The following is a 14620-nucleotide window of genomic DNA, read 5'->3' as shown; positions in this document are numbered from 1 at the left end:
CCCTCTACACTCTGCCGTGACCCACCGCCATACTTCCCTCTCCCCAAGAGCACTGGAATTGGCTGCCCCAACATTGAATAACTGGCGGGCTCCGTAGAAACTTCAGACCGCCAGCTAATAACGCTCAGCACTAGTCAATCCAATAACTGCAATATGAAGACAATTAGGTGCTATGCAATGTAAAACGGGTTCCTGAAAACCCAAATTCGGGGTACTACTCCCACAACCAGTTCAGACCCCAGCAATCATTCCAACAGCCAAATACACGCATACACTCACACACGCACTCACAATTCCAGTAGGCCCACTAATACGGGGTCAACAATCTCCCCAAGTTCCAGTAAGCTGGCCGCAGTTCTTCACATTGATGGTAATTTCACACTTCCAGCACTAGGGGGCTCTGGTGAGGAATAGATCTCCACCCGGCCACCAGGCAACCCTAGTAGGCCTCAGTTCGCTCTTGGCCCTTCCAGCCGACTATGTCCCAATAGTGTTGGGGTTGGTCCTGCTCCATGAGTCCCTGCCCACTCGGTGTTTCACGTGGGCTAAAGACCCGGCCACAGTTCAAGTGGCCTCGTAACATGGATCTCCGGGATTGACACCCCAGCCTCTTCAGATCTTAAGAGTAGAATAGGGTAGAAGGGGAAGAAGGGGGGGAGGGGTAGGCAGCTGAAGGGGCTCGGTCCCGGCTCTCACACCGCCAGTCGGCTCACACCTGACCCGCCGGCTCTCTCACCGCCGGCTAAAGCCCCCGGCACTGCCTCCACCTCGCTGGTCGCCACAGTTGTCGCGTATCAGCAAATGGGACAGTCTCTCTCACAGACCCCAGCCGATATCGGCAAGTAGGCCCAATCTCTTCGGAGAGATATGCCACTCCGTGTCCCAGGCTGCTCTCACTGCACCCAGGGACACTGCAGGGCTCCGTTCTCCGGAGAACACTCCACTCCGAGTCCTAGACAAGCTCCCACCACTCCCAAGGACCCAGGCTCTCCTGGGAGGGGGCCGCGCTCCACGTCCCAGACGAGCTCTCACCCCGTCCAGGGACACGGCGGGAGGTCTACCCTTTAATTTGTTCTTCTCCGCACTCCTCACGCTGCTCCCCCGACTCCCACGAGGCACCGACAGTGCCAGCCCCGGCAGCGCAGCGCAGGCTTAACACGGCCCCGCTATCGTAATTCAAGCCCCTCGTTTCCTCCGCGGCTCTTCACCCTCCGCGGCTCCGCGGCTCAGCAGGGCGGCGGCTCGGCGGCTTGGCGTCTCCGCAGCTCAGCGGGTCGCAGCTCCGCAGCTCGGCGGCGGCTCGGCGGAAGCTCGGCGGCTCAGCGTCTCCGCAGCTCAGCGGGGCGCAGCTCCGCAGCTCGGCGTCTCCGCAGCTCGGCACTACCCCAGCACTTCCGAGTCCTCTCCAGGCTCTCCAAGTCCGCGATATTATATTATTGCGGTCTCAAGCCAGGGACTCTCCTTCCACTCCAGCTTACTTCCAGCTTACTTACTTACTCCTACCTACTGAACAAGTTACTCTACAATTTGCAGTTTAAACTAAACTAAAATCCCATAGCTAAACGTACCACGGGGGAGCTCAGCACCAGAGCATCCACCCGGTCGCCATCTTGATATGAATCCTCAAGATTCATATACATAGACAAAGGCTGCTTATAATGCAACATCTTTAGCCCAAATCTAAGCCTGGTTTAAATATGTCAAAGATTCTGATATAGGAGAAATGGTTTAGCACATCATTTGAGATGTCTGTTGTAAATTTTCCCATAGTTGGGGATTTAAATCAAACCACTGTGCTTTATTTTCACCTTTTTTCTAAACCAAGATTCTAATATAACCTACAAAAGAGGTTGTCTCCTGAAATGTGTTTCCTTTCTGACACTCTCACTCAGTTTCCTTTCTGACCCTGTTACTCTCATTTCCTTTCTTTACAAAATATGTTATTAATAATTTTTAAACCAAGATAAAAACCAGCAAATATATTGACAAAGGAAAAAGAAATGCAAAGCTGAAGAAAAGAAGAAACAAAGATAAGGAAAATATAAATATAATGTGACTTCTGATTTTCTCTATGACAAATGCAAGTAAAATTACAAACTGAACACTAACTCTATAGCTATTTTTTAAAACCTATTTTTTCTACTTTCTCATTCCCCCCCCTTAATCATCAAATCCGTAAATCATCAGTTCATTTTTTTTCTGTTTCATGCAAAAAGTCTATAAGGGGTCTCCAGTTAATAATAAATTATCGTTTCCAAAGTCTTTTCGCTGATTAAAGAAATAAGTTTAGCCATCTCTGCAAGTTCTATCATCTTCACCAACAATTCCTCTGTTGTGGGTAATGTTGAACTTTCACATTTTTGGGCATATAATAATTTTGCTGCCGTTGTCATATATAGAAATAAAATTCCACAACTTTTTTCTAGTTTTCTGTCCATTAGTCACAACAGAAAAACCTCTGGTTCCATTTGAACATTAGTCTTCACTCTCATTTCTTTTCCGACACAACGTCCACACTTTCAAATGGATTCTTGTGTGCTAGCAATGGTAAACTCCATGGCCTTATCAATAGCAGATAAGATTTTTTAAAGCTTTTGACAGCTGTAAAATGAACAAAAGTAATTTTAAAAACTTGCTTACACAGAACCTGAAAGATAGGGACATTTCTTCTGTGTTTGTTTAAAATATTCAAGTGGAAGGTACATATGCATAGATCTCAATCCAGAAAACATAAGCCATTCTTGAAATCCATGGGGCAAATAAGTTATCATGGGACATCAGCACAACTAGTTTTCTCTGGACAAGGGCCAACGTCAGCACAAATAATAGTTATCACTATCACAGAGAAAGTTTATACCTCCATCCATTTTCTCTTCCTCATGTGAGCTGGAAAATAACCTTTCCAATTCATCCTGCGGTGCCTTTTGGCTACCACCATCTAGCTGATGAGTGGCCACAGCTAGCACAACCTCTAGACACCAAAAAATTAAAAAAGCAAGGTGGTTTCTATTAGAAAAAACTAAGCCAGAAGAAGAACACCCATCCCATCTTGAGACAAACGATTTCTTCACAGCCCGGCTGCATCCCGAAGCTATGATTACTTAATGAATTGGAAGCTGGCTTAATTAAAGAGGTGCAGCTACCTTGCATAAATGCTCCAAAGGTTCAGTTGCATGAAATCCATATATAATAAAATGAACTAAGCAAATAATGAAAGACAACCAATTAAACAATAATCTTCATTCTTTAATCTCTTTGCAGATGTCCAAAGTCTCCTAGCAGCTATACCAGCAGCAATCGTTTGAGGTCCAAAGGCTGCAATCTTGACCCCAATGGGAACAACCCCCACTGAATTCAGAGGTGCTGCCAAATAATCATGAATAGGAAACAGGCTACAAAGTAGATTTAGCAGTGCAAGCCCTGATACACAAAATCAAGCTGTCTTCTCATTTCAGTCTGGTTCCTTGCAATTCTGTCTACGCAGAACAATGCTGCACTTACCTTCATCGAGGTGTCTTCAGTGCAGGCACAGATTGGGACTGTGCTTGCACAGGCCAGCCACTGGAGGCTCTCTTACAGCTACTGTGGCATTTCTTTAACACTCCAAGGGGAGGCCGTTCAGTTTTCCCACCGAATGGTCATGGAACTGCTCAGAAGACTGAAGATGAACCACTGCTTAGCTTTTGATCCCACTTGGTCATAAATCCAAATGACAACCTTTATAAGAAACAGGACTTTGATCGAGGCATCCTCTTGCCTGAAAAGCACTACAATAAATGAGCCCTGGCTACAGTGGCAGAGCTCACACAAACAGTGCTGCTGGCCAAGCAGAGGGCATATCAGCTTGTTCACCACCAGCCCCTAGGAAGAAGCAACTGCTGAAGGAGAGATGGAAGCAACTCTTCCCCACATTGTTTTGATTGTTTCTCTGTTTCCCACAGGCAAGGGGGGGGGAGCAGTCTTGTGTGAATGAATGCACATGCCCGTATATTGCTGTTTAAGATAATATGCGGAAAAGCTGGGACATGATGTGTAGTTGTAGGAAGGGCTGTGGATCAGTAGAAGAGCTTTTGCTTTGCATGCAGAAGGTCCCAGGTTCAATCTCCAGCATCTCCAGTTAAAAAGGACTAGGCAGTACGTGATATGAGAGACCCCTGCCTGAGACCCTGGAGAACCACTGCCAGTCTGAAGAAGAGGAAGAAGAAGAAGAGGAGGAGATTGGATTTATACCCCACCCTTCACTACCTGAAGGAGTCTTAGAGCAGCTTACAATCTCCTTTCCCTTCCCCCTCCCCACAACAGACACCCTGTGAGCAGTGTTCCCTCTAAGCTGAGTTAGTGTGAGCTAGCTCACAGTTTTTTAGCCTCCAGCTCACAGATTTTTGTCTGAGCTCAGGAAGTATGGCTCCAGAGCAAACTAATTTATGTAGTGGCCAAATTGCTTGCTCACAACTTTAAGGTCAGGAGCTCACAAAGTGGAATTTTTGCTCACAAGACTCCACAGCTTAGAGGGAACATTGCCTGTGAGGTAGGTGGGGCTGAGGTCACACCAGCAGCTGCATGTGGAGGAGTGGGGAATCAAACCTGGTTCTCCCAGATTACAGTCTGCACTCCTAACCACTACACCAAATAAGGACCTTGACAGACATATGGTCTGCCTCAGTATAAGACAGCTTCACATGTGTTCACATATACTCTGACAAGGTGTTTTTTAACGGCCTAGACAACTGAACATTGGCAATATGACCCCAGACTACAAGGTTTCCATCTTCAGGCTATGGATTTTAAAACTACACACATGCATTGCACTTTCTTGCCCCATACATCTTTCCCCTATTCCACATTAAACTTTTTCTCACTACTTCCTTGAATTTATTAAAATAACATTTTCAGTTGCATGGCTCTTTTAAAGCAATGGTCAGAATGACATCTGCAATCGGTGATTGGATCACAACTGAATCACATCACAACACCAGAGCAATAGCTATATATTTTCTGTAGTTTGTGAAAAGAAAAGTGGACTACGAGGGCAGAGACAGAAAAGCCCAGATCTAGTGATGTAAATATATAAAACTGTAAATACATAAAACAAGCAGAGGACCCACAAGAACCTGTGGGGGGGGGGATCTCATTTTCACCTCCTCCATCTCCTCTTTCTCTTCCTTGAAAGCCCCTACGGCCTCTTCCCTATTCCTGCTTCGTTCTCTCCTTCCCACCCACTAGCCAACCTACCTTTATCAGCCTATCTTCAGCTTCCACTCCTTCCCTCTCCTTGACAGCCTCTCCCTGGAAAAGTATGCCAGAGTTGTGTGGCACTGGCCACCAGGCTGGCCCAGTTGCACAGTGGGGAGCCTGCAAGGATTTTCAGGGAACACCTCACTTCCCTTAGTGTCTCTCTCCCCACACTATTTCCTCTTTGGCTCCTGGGGAACTTTGAAGTAGCACCAAAGCTTTAAGATCTCTCCAGCTGTCACCTGGAGACTGGCAACAGCTTGTCTGGAGTGTGGGCAGCATGGCATTGTATCTGTCTGAGGTCCCCCTCTTCCTCCTCCTCCTCAGATCCCCCCTCAGCAGGCTTCATCCCTAAAATATCCTGGAAGTTTCCAACCTGGAGTTGGCAACCCTATGTCCTGGAGTTCCAACCTGGAGTTGGCAACCATCAGCCAACCTTTATCTGTCTGTCTGTCTTTACACACACACACCCCACAGCCTCTGCCTAGGGAGCAGCTGACATCATTCTCCTCTCCCAACTGAAAATTCCAACTGCCTTGCGGGGGGGGGGGGAGTTTGAGGTGTGGAATGGAGTGCAGTCCAATCAGCTTCCATATGTAAATGACCTTGGAACGCTGGGCGGGACTGCACAAAGCAGCCAGTCAACCCAGCCAGTGTATTCTGAGTGGCAGTTTTTCCGGCCTAACACTAAAGGAGTGCATTTTAGAACTTTGGCACCCACTATTCAATTATATATAAGGAGAGATACTCATTTATTTATATCTGCCTTTCTCCCTCAATGGGGACCCAAAGCAGCTTACATCATTCTCCTCTCCTGTACTTTAGCTTCACATCAAGCCTGTGAGCTAGGTTGTGCTGAAAATATGTAACTGGTCCAAGGTCACCCAGTGAGCTTCCAGCTCTCCCAGATTGCAGTCTGAAACTCTAACCACTATACCACACTGGCTTGGGGGTGGGGGGCTGCTGCTGAACAGAAGCAAGTAGCCAGGCCTGGTTGAATCATGCAAGTTGGGTGGTAGCAAATCACAAGGAACCAATTGCTGCTTAGCCTTGCCCCAATGAGTTCTCTCTCAGGCCAAAACAGCCTTCTCCCTACTTTTTACCGACAGAAACCAATGTCTGAAGGCTGGCAATACTGTTTTGTTGCCTAGCAATGACCACTGTGGGTATCCACTTCTTAAATCTACAGGTGCTACTTCTATTATTTTGGAGGATTTAACCTACCAATGGTGGGGGGGGGGGGAAGAGGGTGGATTTTTCTGTACACCCAGGGCGTTTTACAGGTTTGCAGAAAGATGTCTTGTCATGGCTCCAGTCTTCAAAGTTAAGGATTCACAGATCTGGCTACACAGAGAATTAGCTATATCAATTATACTGTTTAAGCAATGGACTCTGTAATGCAAGTTGGGGGCTAAAAGTGTGTCCTGGGCATAGTTGAATTCCCCTTTCTAGAGTGAAGTAAAGAACTCTGATATACTATGTAATGAAGCAGTAAGAATTGTAGACAGCTGTGCTAGTCTGGTCCATAAAAAATCCAAACAAAACAATCATGTATGTGACATCCTGCTTACTGGGGAGACTATTTCTCCTTTAAAACACACTCTGTGTACAAGAACTTAGTAGATTTCTGCTGCCACCAGGAATTAAAAATTCCAAATCTCTCTATTTTGGTAGAATGACCCTGTGTCTGGGCACTTCAGAGGACTATGTGGCCCTGAGAAAGGACTGTTCTGATTGCTGGGATAAATTTAAACAAATAATGATTTATTTATAAAAACAAAATAGGTTTCTGGGTATTTTTGAACTGTTGTTGAAGAAAGGAAATATAACTGACAAAGCTTGGCATCACACACAGTCTCTCCTACACCAAAACTCAACTCTGACAGGTTTATCTCTCTGATATATAGTCACACAAGCTACACTCTCTTGCTCATAGCCACACAGGCTAAACTCTCACATATATCCACACAGGCTAAACTCTCTCGCTCATAGCCACACAGGCTAAACTCCAACGGCTTCCTCTGTCATACAGACAATCTCCACACTCCTCTCTTCAAGAACACAGAATCATCTCAGAGATATCTCTCCTCCCATACTCTCAGTCATCAGTCAATCACATCACACTTCTCTCCCTCTATCACTCTCATTACATTACTGCAGTTGCAGTAAAGAAACACACACACCAAAACATGAAATCATTACAATGTAATTGACAGCCAGTATAGTATAGTGGATAGAGTGATGGACTAGAATTAGGGAGCCCCACTTTCAAATCCCCACTCTGCCATGCAAGTTCACTGGGTGACCCTGGGCCAATCACAGACACTCATTTTAAACTACCTCACAGAACTGTTGTGAGGATAAAATGGAGGCAAGCGGAACGATGTAAGCTGCTTTGGGTCCCCAGACTCCCCACTGAGGAGAAAGGTGGGGCATCTATGAAGTAAGTAAATTAAATAAATAAATAAATAAATACCTTTTCCTTAGGAAAAGCACAAACATCACAAAACAGAGATTCACATCTCCAAAATGTAGTTACACACTATATGATCAATACAAATGAACAAAAAGGAGTGGGGGAAGAATAGGTGTTTTAGGGCATAATAAAGAAACTCCTGTGTTTCTAATTGTTATATAAGAAGATGTATGGAAGAGCAATTTTTCAAGACATGCTTCATTTTTCCACTTTAAACTTGAACAGATGCAAGAGCAGGCCTTCAACTCTAGTTTTTATTGCCCCCCCCAGTCTTTTTTGCCTCCTACTGAAGCTCAAAATAGTTCTCATGACTGAAGTTTTACTATATTTGATTACTAGAGACATCTGCTTATACAAGAACAAACTCTGACAGCTTGCCATACACGTGTGCAGTATACCTTCAATTGTTCTGCCAAAAAAAAAGCTTGTATCAATGAGCCCAGCATAAAAATGGCTAAGGTTTAGATTTGAGTCCAGTAGCACCTTAGAGACCTTAGAGATGACTTGGCCACGCAACGGTCACCTCGAGGCTAGACTACTGTAACGCTCTCTACATGGGGCTGCCTTTGTCACAGATCCGGAAGCTGCAGCTGGTGCAGAATGCAGCAGCCAGGCTGTTGATGGGTCTCTCTAGGCGGGACCACATCCAGCCTGCACTGAAGGCGCTGCACTGGCTGCCAATAGCGTACCGAGTCCACTTCAAAGTGCTGGTTCTTATCTAAAAAGCCCTATATGGCCAGGGTCCAGCTTACCTAAGGGACCGCCTTTCCCCATATGTTCCCCCAAGGGCACTACGGTCTGGGGCAAAACATCTTTTGGCTGTACCAGCATCCAGAGAGGTTAAATATGCTGCTACAAAGGCCAGGGCTTTTTCGGTGGCGGCTCCTATCTGGTGGAATGAACTCCCGGAGGAGACCAGGGCCCTGTGGGACCTGATGCAATTCCGCAGGGCTTGCAAGACAGAGCTCTTCCACCAGGCTTTTGAGTGGGAGCCGCCACTGTCACTATACCACCACCGCGTTGCAATTGGGAACGGAGAACCAACATGGGAAGATCAATTAAGAATGAGACAGTAGTACCACCTGAAACATTGTATCAGAGCCCCTGCCTTGGATGGATGTACTATGTGAGCACTGATTTTATATGTAACTTGAAATTTGATGGTTTTACTGATTTTACTGTTTGTATGGCATTGCCTCTTGTTAGACGCCCTGAGCCCACAGTGGAAGGGCGGGATATAAGTCGAATGAATGAATGAATGAATGAATGAATAAAAGAGCAAGATTCCAGTAGCACCTTTAAAGACTAACAAACTATGTGGCAGGGTATGAGCTTTTGTGAGTCACTGCTCACTTCTGAAGTGCTACGGGACTCTTGCTCCTTTCTACTGCTACAAACAGACTATACCCAGATTTTCTGGGTATAAGCGCTGCCTTTTATTACCCTGTTTATTCTTAGAACCACTTTTATAATTATCTCAGGAAAATGGCTCAATGCTCCAAAAAAGAATACAATTGTCTCAGTTCTACCTTACAACACGAAAACAGTTGCGTCAAGTTTCATAAGATCCAGATGCACATTCCAACTGTTAATTAAGTCCACTTTTGTGGAAACGAGATCAAAAAGTTCCTGCTCATCCTAGCGTGGACTTCTGGGCGTTTTCTGACCTCTTTCCCCATTATCACCCGGTAATATCAGAGACAGACTGTACATTCGCAACATATTTTCAGCTGTAGGGGGTCTGGCATAGATGGTATCCGGTCTCTACTAATCAGCGTATATACCCACAGGGAATTCAGAACTACCAGCCTGCAGAGCTAACAGCCCAATTCTACTCAGAAGCAAGACCTGCTACGTTCCGCAGGGCTTACTCCCAAGAAAGCATGCGTGGGATTCCAGTATAAGGCAACCCCAACCGCCCGTGCCCGTGCGAATTTTCCTAAGCAGTGCTGAATTCAAAGCGGCTTGCTTTTGAGTAAGCAGGCATCGACCGGGGCTGCATGGAAGGACATCGCTGCTCCACCGGGGGAGGGGAGGGGAGGGGAGGGGGAGTCACGCACGCCGCTGCAGCAATTACCAGTCCTCGCCGGCCCGCTCCGTCCCTGTACTTCTGCCGGCGACGAAGTTCCTTTTTCCGTTACTTCCCTCGCTGCTCAGGGCTCCGGGTATCATCCCAAATCCCCCGCCAACCACAGAGAAGAGAACGGGCCGATCGCCTTCCATTACCATAGAGTTTCTTCCCGGCAGGCTAGAGCGTCTTTCCCGGCAGGCTAGAGCGTCGTAGCCGGTGCCCGCACTACGGTTGCCTAGAAACCAGGCCTAGTAACCCTCGATAACCTTTCTCCAGCTGCCAGCCAATGCATCCGAGTTGAGCGTCCAGCCTTGCCGCCGTAGCTCCTCCGTTCCTTCTTTTCTGCTTGTAACGCCGTCTAAACCGGACCGTATCGTTCCATTGCCCCGTACCCATCCCAGTTTTGACCGCAGAACCACTAACATGGATTAGGAACTCGAGCTATGAGATAGGATTGCGATTTCGAGAGGGGGCACGTTTTTATGGACCACTTTTATTACTTGCTAATAAAAATAACGACAGGTATTGCTTAATACGTTTCGTGTTTGTTTTTGCAAAGTAACAAAACAGTAAAATTCATGATACCCTGAAATGCAATATGTTCCTTTTATTGTATCACAGTTAACCAAAATATTATTTTAAAAATTAAATATACTGTTTTCAATACTTCCTTGCATTAACAAAGTAGTAACTCTCACACTATATGAATTATATTCTAATACTATATTAATGATCTGATTTGGAATGTTATATCACCTTTAACCAAACCTGAGAAAAAAGTTGATAGATTATCATTGCTTCCACTGATATAGGCCTGATACATCAAACTTTTTGGCTTCAGCTACAGAGAGAAGATTTGTCATACATTTTTTATTCTCTGGAACACTTCTTGCCTCCAATCCTTTGGATAATTTTTTCACTGCCATTAATAATTTCAAAAACATTTGTCATTTATCCACAAATCTGATAACATACACACAGAAAGAATTTACCCATACTCTTCTTTCATCCAAGTACAGTGATCTCATAAATACGTTGCATGTTAGGCATATTCTCCAACATTTCACATGTGAAAAGAGGGATCTGCTCATAGCACCCTTGGGCTCATACAAAGGATCATTACCTGAGACCCCTCCACACTTTTATACAGGACTGAAAGTTCTCTACCTAGTCTTAGGTATGTTTCTGTAAGTCTGTAACAATCTGCTCCCATCACTGATTTAAAAGTCAAGATAGTGTTTGTTCCTTAAAGACATATTGTGCAGGGGGGAGGCTATTTATCTATTTCATATATAATTCACTTTTATCCCCAGAGTGATTTACAACATACTCCCATTTTCCATTTTAACCCCACAACAACCCTGTGAGGTTGGTTAGACTGACAGTATGTGACTGGCCCATCATCTCCCAGTTGGGTGGCCAGCTCCAAGTTAGGAAATTCCTGGAGATTTGGGACCTTGGGAGGTCAGGGTTTGGGGAAGCAAGGGAACTCAGTGGGGTATAAAGCCATAGGGTCCACCCTCCAAAGCAACCATTTCATCCAGGAGAACTGATCTCTGTTGTCTGGAGAGTAGTTGTAATTTTGGGAGATCTCCAGGCCCCACCTGGAGGCTGGCAACCATATCTCCAAGCAATCTACCATGAAAGAGTGGGGATTTGAACCCAGGTCTCTCAGATACTAGTCTGCCACTTTAACCACTACACAACTATACTCTTTCACATTTCACACAATAGCTCACCAACTTCCCTATATGAAAATGTGGACTATGCAGCACATGGTGATTCAGTGCTTATGGACACATATTTATATGCATGCGTACCTCAGGTGTTGCATCAGCCCTGCACACCTTGGAGATTTAACTACTAGGGAGTCTGAGATTTGAATTCTAGAGCTGAACCCTAAAGGGTGATAATGCCAGCAACTCATATTAATAAAATGTTAACAAGTCATCCCGAAAGACAGAAATCAGGACCAAGAGGGACAGTGCCCAAGTCAGGAAATGAAAGACAGGAATTCTTCATGGAAAACAGAAACATTAGAAGAGTACATTAAAGGATGTTAAGGATTTTGGGGCTAGCACAAGTGTGACTCAGGTTCAAATCCCTTGTCATGAAATTCTTAGTGACGTTGAGCCAGGCATTTTTTTACATAAGAGAAGCCAATGTTGGATCAGGCCAATGGCCCATCCAGTCCAACACTCTGTCACACAGTGGCCAAAAATACCAGGTGCCATCAGGAGGTCCACCAGTGGGGCCAGGGCACTAGAAGCCCTCCCACTGTTGCCCCCCCAAGCACCAAGAATACAGAGCCTCACTTGCCCCAGACCAAGAGTTCCTATCTATACCTTGTGTCTAATAGCCACTGATGGACCTCTGTTCCATATGTTTATCCCATTCCCTCTTGAAGCCATCCATGCTTGTAACTGCCACCACCTCGTAACACAACTTACCTTGCAGGACTGTTAGGAGGACAAAATGAAGGCAGGAAAAATGATGTATGCCACTCAGAGCTCCGTATTTGTTTCAAAAAATTCGATGTCACCTTTTTCCCAAATAGAGAATTGAAGATGGCCAACCATGGCTGGGGGTGTGTGTGTTCAAGTTAATAAATGACAGCATCTTTGTGTCTTTCAAGAAAACATTAAAGGTATTATAGTGTTCAAAGTAATCTTTATCATAAACTCAACAGCTTTACTACCATAGGCATAACACCAATGAATGTAGCAAGTTTGTAGAGACAGGATCTACAGTGCCCTTCAGAACAGGTACTCTGACCAAAAGGCAAGTTGTAACAAATGGTGCTCAGTCACTCAAAGAAAACAGCAAGTCAAAATGTTAACTCAAAGATGCAGGGCTTCTTCCCTGTTATACTCCCTGGAGATCATCCTCTGACTCCTGTTCTTGATTCTTGATTCTCTGGCTTGGACCTGCAAAGAAATCTGTGATTTCCTCAGTCAGGCTCTAGACTTTCTCTCCCCTGCTCCAGGCCAGACTGACACATAGGGTTGCCAGGTCCTTGCACTGCTCTTGGGGGGGGCATTCCAAGGTGGGCAGGGATGTCACTCAACATCCCCAAAGCTGCCATTCCAATACGAGAACACATCTGCTGCCCCTGAGGCTGTCATTGCACTCCGGGAGGTGTCAATCCAGTCCCACAACACTTCTGCTACTTCCAGAGCTTGTCATTACACTCTGGGCCTAACATTCCAGTACCAGAACACATCTTACACCCCCAGGCGCTGTCATTCCACTCTGGTGCCTGTCATTCCAGTCCCAGAAGACATCTGATACCCCCAGTGACTGCCATTCCACTCTGGGGCCTGTCATTCCAGTCCCACAACACTTCTGCTACTCTCAGGGGCTGCCACTACACTCTGGGGCCTGTGATTCCAGTACCAGAACACATCTGATACCCTCAGGGGCTGCCATTCCACACTGGTGTCTGTCATTCCAGTTCCAGAACACATCTGATACCCCCAGGGGCTGTCATTCCACTCTGGGGCCTGTCATTCCAGTCCCACAACACTTCTGCTACTTCCAGAGGCTGTCATTCCACTCTGGGGCCTGTCATTCCAGTCCCACAACACTTCTGCTACTTCCAGAGGCTGTCATTCCACTCTGGGGCCTGTCATTCCAGTCCCACAACACTTCTGCTACTTCCAGAGGCTGTCATTCCACTCTGGGGCCTGTCATTCCAGTCCCACAACACTTCTGCTACTTCCAGAGGCTGTCATTCCACTCTGGGGCCTGTCATTCCAGTCCCACAACACTTCTGCTACTTCCAGAGGCTGTCATTCCACTCTGGGGCCTGTCATTCCAGTCCCACAACATTTCTGCTAATCCCAGGGGTGCCATTCCACTCTGGTGCCTGTCATTCCAGTCCCAGAACACTTCTGATACCCCCAGGGGCTGCCATTTTACCCTGGGGCCTGTCATTCCAGTCCCACAACACTTCTGCTACTTCCAGAGGCTGTCATTCCACTCTGGGGTCTTGTCAGGTTCCACAGCCAACCGTGAAGTAATCAGAAAGGTATGTTGAAGAGCTATAGATGCATTAACAAAGGCACTGTTAAGAATGGCATCGCCCCTTCAAGCATAATGGGATATAGGGCATTCGTATGCACCCCCCCTTGTCATAGGCAAATTAGCCATATTCCCGCACGCGGGAGAAGGAGCCCCAGACTGTTAGAGTCAAAGCTGGGAACCGATAGCGCTCCCATGGTTATTCCCTCAGCTCCAGACACTACACCACCTGCACATCTTAGAGATAACAGCGTTACAGCAGAGAAGAAGCACAGAAGGAATGCAGCACTAATTAATACACAGACCAGGGAGAGGGAAGCCAATGGCCTCCTGAACTATCATTGCAGCATAGCTGACAGGCCTGTCATTCCAGGCCCACAACACTTTTGCTACTCCTAGGGTTTCCTGAATGAAAAACAGCATGTGCTTAATTCTCCCACTGAAATTGCTGGGAGAATTACAACAGAATACTAACCATGTTTACTCAGAAGTAACCCTCAATGAGTGTGGAACCCGTGTTTCCTCCCAAGCCCGATCTCCGCTTGAGATCAGGCTGGCAGGGAAATGCCAGCTTCGTGCACTTAAAAGGGAAACGTGGTTGCTCTTAAAGGGGAAACTTCGGCTCCTGCATTTAAAAGGGAAACGCCGGCTCCTTTAAGTGCATGGAATTCACTGCCACAGGAAGTGGTGGCGGCTACAAGCATGGACGGCTTCAAAAGGGAATTAGATAAGCATATGGAGCAGAGGTCCATCAGTGGCCATTAGCCACAAGGTATAGATAGGGACTCTGGGGCAAGTGATGCTCTGTCTTCTTGGTG

General features: G+C 46.2%; 1 protein-coding gene across 1 annotated transcript in view; it reads right to left on the bottom strand.

Annotated features, from left to right (window-relative positions):
- B4GALT4 (UDP-Gal:betaGlcNAc beta 1,4- galactosyltransferase, polypeptide 4) overlaps positions 1 to 9847 on the bottom strand; it is a 49296-nt gene extending 39449 nt beyond the window's left edge. The window contains exon 1 of the mRNA XM_015406129.1: positions 9786 to 9847. The gene's annotated coding sequence lies outside the window, so the exon portion shown is untranslated. The remainder of the gene's footprint in view (positions 1 to 9785) is intronic.
- Positions 9848 to 14620: the final 4773 nt, after the last annotated feature.

Source organism: Gekko japonicus, unplaced genomic scaffold, assembly GCF_001447785.1.
Source record: "Gekko japonicus isolate JY-2015 unplaced genomic scaffold, Gekko_japonicus_V1.1 scaffold919, whole genome shotgun sequence".
Classification (NCBI taxonomy): domain Eukaryota; kingdom Metazoa; phylum Chordata; class Lepidosauria; order Squamata; family Gekkonidae; genus Gekko; species Gekko japonicus.
The sequence above is the reverse complement of the archived record's forward strand: the minus strand, read 5'-3'. Positions and strand labels throughout refer to the sequence as shown.